General features: G+C 33.8%; 1 protein-coding gene across 1 annotated transcript in view; it reads right to left on the bottom strand.

Annotated features, from left to right (window-relative positions):
* MGAT4C (MGAT4 family member C) overlaps nucleotides 1–9,606 on the bottom strand; it is a gene marked incomplete at its 3' end in the record, with an annotated part of 45,418 nt that extends 35,812 nt beyond the window's left edge. The window contains exon 1 of the mRNA XM_080810138.1: nucleotides 9,577–9,606. The remainder of the gene's footprint in view (nucleotides 1–9,576) is intronic.
* Between the last annotated feature and the right edge of the window lie 5,225 nt (nucleotides 9,607–14,831).

The raw sequence follows: 14,831 nt of genomic DNA, 5'->3' as shown, positions 1-14,831 counted from the left end.
TAATTTTTAAAATTACTCTAGAGCAGATTGGTACAACAGGATTGATTGGACTCAGAACCCCTTGTTTGTAGCCAGAGGGTTTTATCTAATTGCTCTGCCCAAACCACTCACTCCCACAGTTCATCTCCCATATTATTATTAGCATTACTTTTCTAAAGATTTATTATAATTCTGTTTACCTATTTGAAACCTTTCAATGACATAGCTTCTTGTCATTCCATGTTAGGTATATTACAACTTGACTACAGCCTATATTTCCACTCTATTTTTCAGAGTTCCATTCCAAGAACCAATATTATAGTTAAAGGGCCTACTTGCTTTCCAAATTATGCCATTCAGTTTATTCCCTGTGCCTTTGTTACTATTGTTTTCATTGCCTGCAATTACTTTCTGCTTGCCTCGGTGATTAACCTCTATTCACCCTTTAAACTCAATTCCAAATCTCCTCCTGCATCTACTTGAAAGAGATAATTTGGAAACCAGATATATCTTAATTTGCATTCTGGATTTTCTACTGATGGCTGTGTGATTTTAGGCAAGGTCTTAATCCTTAGGTCTTCACTGTAAATTTGGCACATTAATACTTGATTTCAAGGGTTATTTCCCTGATGAAATGAAATAACAAAGGAATTAGAACTGGGTATATGTTCAAAAAAAGTATATCAGATCAATTTCTTATCCTGACATCATCAGTTGAATAAACTGCTCCTCTTAATTCACATTTCTATGTCAAAACTTGTAGAAATTGTATATATTTAAATTTATAAATCTAACCATGTGCCCATCACCCAGTAAATTGTAAATAACTAAGTGTTGAATTTATTGATGACTCTAAGAATCATACATAATAATAGTATTCTACACTTTCTTTAGCCAAATATAATTTGTGTAGCTTATTTTTATTGTTCTTTACTGCTAGTAATAAAGAGTTAATTGATTTGGTGCTTACGTAAGCTTTGTACACCTTTTACATCAATAGCGCTACACATTTTTATTTGTTCAGCATTGGACTCAAACAATGAATTAAATAGAATGACTCAATAGATTAGAAAAGGTCTCCAGCCCTATCATGCCTTATCATAGTTTAAGATAAATATAAATGTCAATGTCAGGTCAAAAACAAACAAACAAAAAACACAAAAAAAACCCAGAGTTAAAAAGTAGGGTGAGTCATGGGAAAGAAGAGTACTCCGAGGCAGTGCATAGCCAATTCAGAGTGTGGGGCTGGATCTGCTATCACGTGGGAGAATTATAATGGAAATGTTGCTGATACAATATGAGTTTAGTATGCTTTGTCAGTAGTCTATTTAAATAGATACAAACTGCTATTCAAATACTTGGGCAGAGCTCTGGACTGGTAAAACCAGCAGGGTCTTTTACTGTGTGAGAACACAAAATTTCCTTTCTGCTTCCTGTGGCAATCGCAGTTTCTGGCTTTATAAAGTGTCAGGAGGCTGGGTCCCAAGGAAAAAGGGGAAGGGAAAACTTGCTGAAATATTTCTTTAAGATTATTAGTTAATTCATTGTTTCTTTGGATTCATTTTCTTCAGAGAGGAGGGAATCTACTTATCTAATTTAAAAACATTGCCCATGATATTAGCAGTAACCCTTTATTTACACCTAATATTATAAAACAGCTGGATTGAAATATGATTCATTTTATTCATTGATGAATGAGTGTAAGTCTCATTAACATTAAAAAGAATTGTGAATGCTTAATGATTACAGGATAGAACATGTCTAGGGGTTAATTTTAATTGCATATAACTGTATTTAGATGAGTAGTTTAGAAACAATCATTTAACAAAAATAACCACATTTCTTAATTACAAGTAGCAATTGACTTGGGCAAGCATTTGTTGTGCCTATGATCCTATAAAAAGAGCACTCTAGAAATCTGAGTTTATATTTTCCTATGTTGGAAATATCATCTTTCATGACAACGACTTGCAAAGGAAGGAAGAAAAGAGATGACAGTAGCTATAAGTCATGTGCCACTTTACAGAAAAGGCAAAGGAGGCTCAGGGATCTAAATAATTTGCCACATTCCCACAATTATTAAATTGTAGAATAAAAATTCGTACTTAGGTTTGTGCATTAATGAGAAAAAGTGTGTGTGAACCATTTGTATGATATATGTGTGTTGTGGTTTGAATATTTGTGTCTACCCCAAACTTATATGTTGAAAATCTAATGCCCAAATTGATGGTATAAGGACAAGGGGTTATGGGGAGGTGATTAGGTAATGAAAGTAGAGTCCTCATGAATGGGATTAGAGCCCTTATAAAAGCCCTGGAGAGCTGACTTGTTCCTTCCATCCTGTAAGGATATGACCTGAAGTTTGCAACCCTGAAAAGGATCCTCACTTGCCCATGCTGGCACTGTGATCTTGGACTTCTAGCTTCTGGAACTGTGAGAAATAAATGGCTGTTATTTATGCGCTCTCCAATCTGTGGTATTTTGTTATCGCAGAATGGGCTAAGACATTGAGTCTGTAGATTGATACAGAGGTTGAAACCGGTATGATTGTGCAATAAAAAAGATGACAGTCTATGGCAGAGATCTTCCTTTGGCTATGTATTTATGAGCTGAGGCTTGTAATGTATCTTAATATTTGGGAGTGCGACTACCTCTACAGACAGTGCCACATAGATAAAGTGCCTTAAATGGAAAAGTTTGCTAGTATCAATGATGAAAAAAACACTGGTTTAGAAATCTACTATGCACAAAGCATTGTTTTTTTTTTTTTTTTTTTCTTAAGGGTGATTTCAACCATTTAATTTTTTTGAAGATTTCGTTTATTTACTTGACAGACAGAGATCACAAGTAGGCAGAGAGGCAGGCAGAGAGAGAGGGGGAAGCAGGCTCCCCACTGAGCAGAGAGCCCGACGTGGGGCTCGATCCCAGGACCCTGGGATCATGACCTGAGCCGAAGGCAGAGGCTTAACCCACTGAGCCACCCAGGTGCCCGGGTTGCTTATTTTTAAAAGAAAGTTGAAAAGGAAAGACTAAAAATTGATTGGATGTGATACATATTTACGTGCTGTTTTCTAATAGAATACTAGTTACATTATAATCTGGAAGAAAACATTTATCTTAATTTGGGTTCAAGGCATACTTTATTTTTTTTTATTAAATTATGAGAAAGATGACCCTAAAAGTCAAACTAATAATCAGAATATTCAAGCTACAAAGAAATGTGAAGATTATTAATCAAACCATAACTTTATGCAGAAGAAAAAAAAATCAGTGCTAGACTGATTTAACTTGTTACTGATAGGACAAGGACTAGACTGAGGTTTCCTGTCAACGTAATACATTTGAAAGGATTCAAATGTCCTTAGAGTCTAAGATCATGGTGTTTCATGTTAGCCATTAAATTCAAAGTCACCAACCAAGCATACAACATGGATAATCCAATATGGGAGAAGTAGACCTTTCATGCCACACTTAAGATCAATATTCTAACATTTGATTTACCATAGTCAATGGTTCTCCCCATGTTATAAACATTGTTCTTTTTCTCTTGAGTACCAAAAGTAATTTTTTAGAGTTTAGACATCATGCATGAAATACATGCATTTTAAACTCTAGAATCACACTCTATTTGGTAAGATGTTCTTACATAGGAACTAACGATAACTGAGGGAATGGTGACTTATATCTCCCGTTTCATTCTCAGGTTCACAGTGGGGTAGACCAAGTAAAATGGTGAGCAAGACTGCCTACATGAAATGTATATAAATAGTTATTTCTGTTTCTCTCCCATTTTTCTCTCTCTCTGCTTTTTGCTGACCTTTTACAGTTTTATTTATTTGAGTTAAATCTGCTTAAGGTGTTCCTACACTTTAATGCATGAGAGCAAGAGACTGCATAAATTTTTAAAGAGAGAGCAAGACAAGATTATGAATATGTATGAATATCAATATTCATAAATTAATATCCATATGTATGAACATAAATACAAAGCACTATATCAGTTGAAACAAGGCCAAAAACCAAGAACTTCATGGCATCATCTGCAGTGTTCAGATGATGTAGGGAGAATCTGGGTTCCAACAGAATTGACTTGGTCCATACAATAGGCAAAAGAAAATTTTAAATGAATATCTAGACTTATTTTTAAATTAGAGTATACAGTAATAATGGGCTTTCATTTCTACCTGGCAACAACTGGCTAGACCTAAGTAATAGCCAATTCCATTTAGATGGGCTATGTTCTCCAGTTTCATGCAATTTTCCCTCCCCCCAATTTGTTATATTTTAATACTGAACAGCATCACTCATTTACCTATATGATTCTAGACCAGCAGATTATGCAGCATCTGATCCAGAAAGGGACCTCAGACTGAAAAAAATTGGGGGTATTTTTATCCTTAATGGTATGGTTATCTTTGAGGTGGAGAGAGATGCAGTTCACTTTAAGCATTTTCCATCCTGTTAGAAAAGAGAAATACAATTATCAGATGGGCCTCTCTTGGTTTAATGTCATTAGACCTTTACTCATCTAATCTATTATATTTTTGATAATCAGAGAAAGACATTCTGATTTCTAAATTTGTCTGCCTATAAGGAAGAAATGTGCTCAGATTGTGTTATTTTGGTTATTTTTGGTCTTTGCAAAAGTGAATTTTTGATGGCATACCCATGGTATGGTTAGTATTACTTGGCTATAGTGAAAGATTTTGCTGATTATGCATATATATGCATATATGCACATATATTTGTTAAGAAATTATTATAAATTAAGAAATACGCAAAGTTGTCCTTAATTTCAATATCATTTGTATTTCATTAAGTATGAACCCATATCTCAGGTCTGTTATATTTGAGACACTGGTTGCACCCAAGCATTTGCAGGGTAAAGCCAACAACACTAATGGAATTTTAGATGACAGCACTATTACTTCTCTATATATGTCCTTACAGATTTCTATAATATATACAACAGAATTAAATCAACTGAAAGTTCAGCAATGAATTACTTTTACTATATACTTTTGTTCAGAATCTAGGATGCTATGGTTGATGGGCTAACAAAATGTCACAAAATCTTCACCCTACCTTGTATGTACCCCTTCTTCAATATAACTTTGTAATGTCTTCCATTAGGAGATGGAGTCTGTTTCCCACACGTGAATGCTGTTGACTTTTTATATATTTTGGCAAAAAGAATGCTCTAGAATTGATAGTGTGCAATTCTAAGCTTAAAAATCAATAGGTCCTTAATGCTTCAACTCTCCCTCCTGGAATCCTCATTGCCAGAGGACAGGCCCACCCTAGTTTGCTAGAGATGCAGAAACCATACAGAAAAGGTCACTTTTTTAGTTCTGTGGCATTTCTCCATTGTAAGAACAGAAGTTGTTCTTTAAGTAAAAATCACTGTTCTTTGTCCCTCATGACATGATTCCTCTAGCATGTTGTGTACTTATAAAGCCTTAAGTCCATACAGCATGGATATGCTTTCACTATTTTTAGTAATACTGCTGAATCATTCTTTTGCCTTATTTTAAACTTGCAAAATAGGCTTACTCCTTTTCCAATACACAGTCAAGAATACTGATTAATTTTGATTTATCTAATCTATAAGCAAATATTTACTTCCTGATTTTATGCAAAGCAATAACTTCTATGGAACATGGAAACATAGAAGCTAAGAATTTTAACTAACAGAGTGTCCATAAGGTTTTTCACAATTTAGCTTGAGGTTGAAGGTTGAAGAATCCGACTGGAGTTGTGATAATGATGCACTTGGGAAGGTGAAGTTGCTCATAAATTTTATTATACTGAGATCAAAATTAAGACATTTTGAACTGAAAATGTCTCACTACTGTAAATGTTATGTAAAGAAATAAAATCAAAAGCAAGAAGATGACTACTCAGCTCCTGAGGAGTCCATGTTGATCAGAAATATGGCATCAATTATCTGCTGTGATGATAAAATTAGGAAGGGCTAAATTTTTCCATAGGCTGGTATTTCATACTATAATACAGCTCCCTAAAATATCTCCCATAAAGCTGGCTAATCCCACTGTATTTGAATAGCATAGCTTGTTCTGCTTTGTACTTTGTTATGAACACTTTGGGTTAGCCACAGGAACCTGTAGTGGAAATGTAGGAAGTAGAAAATGTAATTAAGAAAAAAAAAAAAAAGAAAATGTAATTAAGGAATACTAACCCTCAATTTATTTTTTTTTTATTTTTTTTTTTTTAAAGATTTTATTTATTTATTTGAGAGAGAGAGAGAGAATGAGCATGAGAGGAGAGAGGTCAGTGGGAGAAGCAGACTCCCTGCCGAGCAGGGAGCCCGATGTGGGACTCGATCCTGGGACTCCAGGATCATGACCTGAGCCGAAGGCAGTCGCTTAACCAACTGAGCCACCCAGGTGCCCCTAACCCTCAATTTATTAAAAGGAAAAATGAACCACATATGCTACAAATATTTGGGGAAACACAAATTATTTTGAATTCTAATTGTTTGTTACTGGACACTATTGTAAAAATAAAATTTGAAAAAAAAATGAAACAGCTTATGAAAATGAACTTGGTACTGATAGACTGAAATTTGGTTTGAAAATCTCTTCCTCCCTCCCTCAAAAGTTATAAACTGAATGTTTTTATAATGGTATTTTCACATCTTTTTTTAAAAAACAAACAAACAGGAAAAGAATATGTGGTATAGTTTAAAGTAAAAAAAAAAAAATCTTACTTTAAAAAAATAACACATAAACATTATAATGCTATTTTCTACAAATAAATTTGGCTGATTTAAACCAGTATGAAAGTGCCAGGCTCCAAAGGTAGCAAACAGAAATTTTTAAAATGTTTACACCAGGAAGTGTCGCCAACAGCCACTTTATATACATACATCTTCCATCTAAATAAAGAGAAGAAAAGTCTTGTGGTACATGTGCTGCCATTTTTAGCTCCCTTTTCCAACAACCATATGGGTAACTTCATTAGAGAGCCTGAATGGGCATTTTATGAACCGCCCACCTGGTTAAACAGTAAGCATTAATGATAATTACAGGAATCTCAAAGGCTATAAGATTAATATTGTGCATTTGAAGAGTCTAAAAGTTTAGAAGAGAAACACAAATTATGCTTTTTATTTTCCACAAAGGCAGAATCAAACAAAAACCATACTCATTTTCTCTGGTGACAGGGCTTAATAATTTAGCGAGATTAATGTGATAAAGTCCTTGCTTCAGAAAAGAGAAAGAAATAACAGAAGCATATCAGAAGATGGAAGAAAAAGGTTGAAGACTAGGTAGGAAATTAGCTTGAATTAAAGTTTTAGCAGACTTTTTTTTTTTCCTGCTAAGTATCACCTTTTACACTCTGCAAAGTGTAAAGAAATATTAGCATCTCTATAGAACCATCTCTATAGAAAATCAATTAACACTTGATTTTCTGCTTCAAGCCAGTATATTGGATCTCTACAGCCAGAGTAAACTTTGATGAAAAGATAAATACAATTAAAATAAAATTATGGATAACACATATGTATATATTTTAAGAATCTTTGATCTGACATGAAAAATATATATCTGCAGAGACTAATATAAAGGTAAAAGCAGAAACCCTAAGAGGTAAGTACTCTCCAAAGCCAACATTTAATATAAGAACTTGTAGCAATTATTAGAAAGCTTGATTTTCCCTTTTGACTGCTTCATGAGGAACAGAGTGGAAAGCATAACTGAAGCCCCTCTTTTCCATAAAATGAGAAGTGAACCCTATGGAGAGAGTGATTCTGAAAGGAAATCTCGTCTTTGGCGCTGGCTGGAGAGGAAAAAAAAGAGAATTCATAACGAGTTAGTCCTCACCACAGGTCTGAAATGCAAAACCATGCTATTTGTTGGATTAAAAACTGAAAGCAGAGCATTTAGCTTAATCGTGGTCCTGACTTGATAGCCCCCTTGACCCCTGCTGGGGATTGGTAAAAGCAAGTACTTTAAGAATGGAACTCCAGATCTAGCCTTAAAGAATTCCCATCAATAATATTCCACATGTGTGAGATCATACTCAAAAACAAAAACACATAGTAAAATAGGATTTTATAACTGAAAACAAGCAGAAACAAAAGAGAGTACAATCAGAATCACAAAATTAGAGGTTTGGTTTGAACATTAGAAAAGGGAAGAAGAGACTTAAATCTGTAAAACATGTTAATGGAATTTATTGACACCAAAGTTATAAAAATTATAAGAATAAAAAGAGATTAATTTAAAATGAATCATAAATTCAGATTATCGCAGTGAACTGGATATAGAGTCAAAGAATGTTGCATTAAGAAACATGAGATGATTTGAAAAACAATTAAGGGACATAAAGGATAGAGAAAAATGGAAAAGGCCTCTTTAAAGGAGATAATGACGGAGTAGTTTAAGAATTGCTGAAAAACATCTATTCTCGAATTCAGGAAGGCCAATAAATCTAAAGTGTGATATTAAAAAATTTTACCGGGGCGCCTGGGTGGCTCAATTGGTTAAGCGAATGACTTCAGCTCAGGTCATGGCCTTGGGGTGCTGGTATCATGCCCTCCAGGTCCTGGTATCATGCCCTGTGTTGGGCTCCCCACTCAGTGGGGAGCTGTCCTTTTACCCCTGGCTCTGCTTATGCTTTCTCTCTTTTCTCTCTTTCTTTCTCTCAAATAAATAAATAAAATCTTTTAAAAAAACTGTACCTAGACACATCATAACTAGCTTCAGACGACCAAAGATCAAGAGAAGACTTTAAAAGCAGCCAAGGAAAAATAGCAAATTACATACAGCAGTACAACAACTAGGCAGTTAACTTTCCATTAATAAATAGAACCCAGAAAACCATGGGATAAAACCTTTAATGGTGTCAGAAAAATCACTGCCAATTTAGACTCACAGTCCGGGAATATTAATTTTCTAGAATGAGAGCAAAATGCAAATATTTTTAGACAATAAAGGAAAATAACCAGACTTTTGTTCACTAGAGGAATATCCAAAGAACATATTTCAAGCAGAGAGATAAAGTGGAAGTTCTGATAAGAAGGGATGTTGAAAAATAAGTGATAAATATGTGAGTAAATAGGACATAATATTAATTTATAATACAATAATTTCAACTTTTGAAATAATAGAGCCAAAATACATAAAATGTTAACACAAAAATCTGGATGACTCATGAGAATTAAAATATTCTGATATACTTGTATTTTGGGTGGGAGTTAAAGATACTAACCTGCCTGTGTCTGCATGTGTGTGTATACACACTCTGGAAGATACCTTAGTTTTATTAGTTGTATTTGTTCTATGACCTAGCTTTTCTTCAAGCATCAATATATTTACAAGTTTAAATCAAAACATCAAGCTACATGCTTTGATAAACTCAGAAATTTCCAATAAACATCCTCTAGGGTTTACTGTGAAAGTAGTATTATTGAAAAAACAGAAATTGCTTTAAATTAATGAGGAAATATCTTCAATTTAGGCATGAGTAGCTACCCCAAAATGATTTGACTTTATGAAATACCTTTGACAATATATGAACTATTTGTAGCTCCTCTGAATTCTACTGTGAATGACAGATACCCAATCTCACCTTAAGAAAGAAGCTGTCATAATCTGTCCTGTACAGAAAATGTTGATACACTGGAAAAAAGAAAGTCCAGTATTACTAATACAAGCCTCTGTTTTATTATTAGTGAAAGTAAAATAAAAAGCATTATAGACAATTTGTTATTTCCCATGCAGTTTCATTATGCTCATATTTATTAAGTTTTCCAAACTAACAGAAAACATACAAATTTTAACATTTTGTATATGTATATCACAGACTATCCCTTTATATGAAGTAAAATTATTTAAAAGTTGTCAAATGTTTGAAGTATATATTATATAATATCAAGATATATAAATTTATTTATCTTTTAACATTACCCTTGATATTTTTCATGGCAGAAAATAAGTTGGTTATATTTTATAATATTCCATTTAAGCACAGGATTTTTGTCCTTTGGAAGTAACTTCAGTCCATATTACTTAGTTTTCCTTCACCTAAAAAGTACATAGGCTAGTTTGTTACAAATGTCTATTACTGATTTTTCCATCATATATAAAGACTTAGAACATTCAAGAGATTGTTTCTGCTACAAAATCATAAATTCATTGCCTGGAACACAGTTTCCTATAGCATATCTGCCATGTCATGTAACAAGGATATTCAGAAGAAAACTAGCTATAAGAAAATGAGTAACATGGATAGCATAGACATTTTCACAATATTTGTTCTTCCAACCCATGAGCATGGAACATTTTTCCATTTCTTTGTGTCTTCCTCAATTTCTTTCGTGAGTATTTTATAGTTTTCTGAGTATAGATTTTTTGCCTCTTTGGTTAGGCTTATTCCTAGGTATTTTATGGTTTTGGGTGCAATTGTAAATGGGATTAACTCCCATTTTTTTTCAAAGAAATGGAACAAATAATCTTAAAATTTATATGGAATAAGAAAAGACCTCGAATAGCCAAAGGAATATTGAAAAAGAAAGCCAAAGTTGGTGGCATCACAATTCCGGACTTCAAGCTCTACTACAAAGCTGTCATCATCAAGACAGTATGGTACTGGCACAAAAACAGACACATAGATCAATGGGAACAGAAGAGAGAGCCCAGAAATAGACTCTCAACTTTATGGTCAACTAATCTTCGACAAAGCAGGAAAGAATGCCCAATGGAAAAAAGACAGCCTCTTCAACAAATGGTGTTGGGAAAATTGGACAGCCACATGCAGAAAAATGAAATTGGACCATTTCCTTACACCACATATGAAAATAGACTCAAAATGGATGAAGGACCTCAATGTGAGAAAGGAATCCATCAAAATCCTTGAGGAGAACACAGGCAGCAACCTCCTCGACCTCAGCCACAGCAACTTCTTCCTAGGAACAATGCCAAAGGCAAGGGAAGCAAGGGCAAAAATGAACTATTGGGACCTCATCAAGATCAAAAGCTTTTGCACAGCAAAGGAAACAGTTAACAAAACCAAAAGACAACTGACAGAATGGGAGAAGATATTTGCAAACAACATATCAGATAAAGGGCTAGTATCCAAAATCTATAAAGAGCTTAGCAAACTCAACACCCATAGAACAAATAATCCAGTCAAGAAATGGGCAGAGGATATGAACAGACATTTCTGCAAAGAAGACATCCAGATGACCAACAGACACATGAAAAAGTCCTCCACATCACTGGTCATCAGGGAAATACAAATCAAAACCACAGTGAGATACCATCTCACACCAGTCAGAATGGCTAAAATTAACAAGTCAGGAAATGACAGATGCTGGCGAGGATGCGGAAAAAGAGAAACCCTCCTACACTGTTGGTAGGAATGCAAGCTGATGCAACCACTCTGAAAAACAGCATGGAGGTTCCTCAAAAAGTTGAAAATAGAGCTAGCTTATGACCCAGCAATTGCACTACTGGGTATTTACCCTAAAGTTATAAATGTAGTGATCCGAAGGGGCATGTGCACCCAAATATTTATAGCAGCAATGTTCATAATAGCCAAACTATGGAAAGAACCTAGATGTCCATCAACAGATGAATGGATAAAGAAGAAGTGGTATATATATATATATATATATATATATATATATATATATATATAATGGAATACTACGCAGCCATCAAAAGAAATGAAATCTTGCCATTTGTGACAATGTGGATGGAACTAGAGGGTATGATGCTTAGCGAAATAAGTCAATTGGAGAAAGACAACTATCATATGATCTCCCTGATATGAGGAAGTGGAGAAGCAATGGGGGGGTTAGAGATGCAACATAGGGGGCTTGGGGGGTAAGAAAAGAATAAATGAAACAAGATGGGATCGGGAGGGAGACAAACCAAAAGAAACTCTTAATGTCACAAAAAAAAACTGAGGGTGGCCGGGGGGAGGGGTGTAGGGAGAGGGTGGTGGGATTATGGACATTGGGGAGGGTATGTGCTATGGTGAGTGCTGTGAAGTGTGTAAACCTGGCGATTTACAGACCTGTACCCCTGGGGCTAATAATACATTATATGTTTATTAAAAAAAAATGATAGGGTAACTGGGTGATGGACATTAAGAAGGGCACATGATGTGATGAGCATCATGGTGTTATACACTAATGAATCATTGAATATTATAGCAAAAACTAATGATGTACTATGTGTCAACTAATTGAATTTAAATTTAAAAATAATTTAAAAAAATGAGTAACATGGAGAAAAGTCTCTAAAGATAATGTCTTTGTAGTCATGTGGGTATTCTTTGAGCAAAGATAGTTTGAGGAACAAATATGCTGTTATGTTGCATTACTTTTCTTGACTATACTTAAAATATGTATTTATATTTTAAAAAAATCAGCACTTCTCTGGGCTATTTAGGTATTTCCAAGGAGACAATATTATTATTTTCTGGAGTTTGAAAATTCATATACTCTCAAAGCACAAATTCCTTTGTCTCCTCTGATATCTCCATCAGCTTTTTTCACCTCTACTTAGACATGCTTTGATCAGGTACTGTGGTTAACAACAACCTCACTCTTGCTGGGATTTCTGTATTTTTCCTCCATTTTTAATTCTGTAGCTTCCAAATACAGCAAGAATAGCTGTGATTGGAGATTGATCTTTTAAAATGGTAGTAGTCTTCTTGAGGTTTTTATTTCAAATAAACTCATTTCTCAATATGGAAGTATTATCACTTAATTGTTAGGGTTGGGCAGAAAGGAAGTAGTATTTAAAGAGGCTTCACTATCAATTCCAAGAAATTTGGTCTGCAGAAGGCTGTAAAAACAGTAAGTAAATTCTAGCAAGCATTTGGTCTTTGGTTACAGCAGAGCATTTAGACTATGGACTTTATGTTTTTTAAACTTATGGATGGAACACATTGATGAAGGGAGTCCAGATGTTAAAAGTGGTAATCAGATGATAAGGTGATCATGAATGAGCTATATTGATTTTAGAATTTTTTAATATCCTTCAAGACCAGGATGGCTGATAATGTTTTGGAATGAACTATGCCTTCTGACTCCCCTAGTGATATGACCTTATAATTCAAGATAGGTTTTAACAGATCTAATTTTTTTTTTTTACAGTAAGTTGATGAATTTTCTGAAAGGCTGATTAACACTGGAAATTGCTGATTTATCCTTGTATGCATATCACCAACTGGAAACTTAAACATATACTGAAAGCACAAAATCTGGGCTCATTAGTGGCTTATAAAGATTATATTTGGTTGGTAATTGCTTATCTATACTTAGGAAAAATATTATAAAAAATATTCAATTAGGTGAAAGGTAATTAAGCAAAGAAAATTTTCTCTGATTGTATTGTCATATATTTTCTTTTTATAAATACTATTTTGACAAAAAATAAGGTTATTAATATAAGAATTTATCCTATTTATCCTAGATGTCATTTTCAGTGTAACTTAAATTATAATATATATGATTTAGTTGTATTTACTTTCATTTGGGGGTGATTATCTTCTTTCTAAGGCATTATTATAAATAATAGCTAATTTTGTATATTCCTGTTTTTTAATGTGATAAAATATTTTGAATCATGTTACAAATCATTATATTAGCACAGAAATTTCAAAGAATTAAAAAAATAGTTGATGGAATTATTTTATTATTTTCAACAATTTCCAATATTCAAGCTTCAAATATTCACATATTTAATATTATAGGTATTTAAATCTATAATATGTAAATATACATTTATCAATATATAATATAATTATTTAGGTTGTCATAATAATAATAAATTTCTGTTATCCTTAAATTTTATAAATGCAAAGTTTGTTTCTGTGTAAAGTGAAAACATATGTTGGAAATACTTCAAAGTAATGCTAATTGACCAAGCATTCTACAAAGAGATAGTAAACTTAAAAAAAAAATTAGAAATTTGTAATGCCAATGGAAGGATTTTTCAGGATAACAAAATCTCAGAAAAATATCTGTACGTTACTGTATTCTGAAAAATACAAAGCACTTTGTTAATGATATCTATTTGAATACACATTCAACGCATCCCTAATTTTTGGATAAATAAATTGCTTTAGTCACATAAATGTCAGGTATTACTATATTGTAGGTTAATAATAATAAATATGTACTTTTGGTATCACTCTCAAGCAATTTTCTTCATGAGCACGGGAGCTGCTTCAAGAATCAAATCAACCAGGCGACATCATTCAGTGAAATTTACAGCAGATAAGGAACACAAAACATGAGAGAAAATGAAAGACAGAAAAATTACCTTTCTCAAAAAAATCTATGCTCATCTGAATCTTAAGGCATGTATTCTTTTCCCTTCATATCATTCTTGATGGGGTTCTTACAGAAAAAAGTAATAGGTTAAAGTGACTGAGCTTTACTGTCAAGAGAAACCTATGGTCAGGGATATATCGAATTCCCAAAGCTTTCATCATTAATATTTTATGAGTCTCACTGATCTGTCCTATCTAGAAGAAAAATTTATCTTTCATTTGTGCAAGCACTGCCTGCCGAGTAATAGATTTCGTCCCTCTAACCCTCGAAGCCGGGTGGCAAAATGCGAACGGCAGCAAAGGCAGGAGGAAGCAAAGTGTTCACTTGATTTCTTGTATTTGAGTCTGGCTGCACTTTCCCAGACTTGCAGAGTCAGCCAAGCAAAGGGAAAGATCTTTGGGGAACTATGAAGAGTGTCAGTTCTGGGCCAGCATACTCTGGCCTGCGCAGGTGAATGCCCACATGCTTAAGCTGACTTCTAAAGGAGATGGTTAGCTACGGTGACTTTTCTGTTGTTACTGTAACTTAAATGTTT

Source organism: Martes martes (genome assembly GCF_963455335.1).
Source record: "Martes martes genome assembly, chromosome: 8".
In the NCBI taxonomy this organism is placed as follows: Eukaryota; Metazoa; Chordata; class Mammalia; order Carnivora; family Mustelidae; genus Martes; species Martes martes.
Note: the sequence above shows the minus strand (reverse complement) of the source record. Positions and strands in the feature narration are given on the sequence as shown.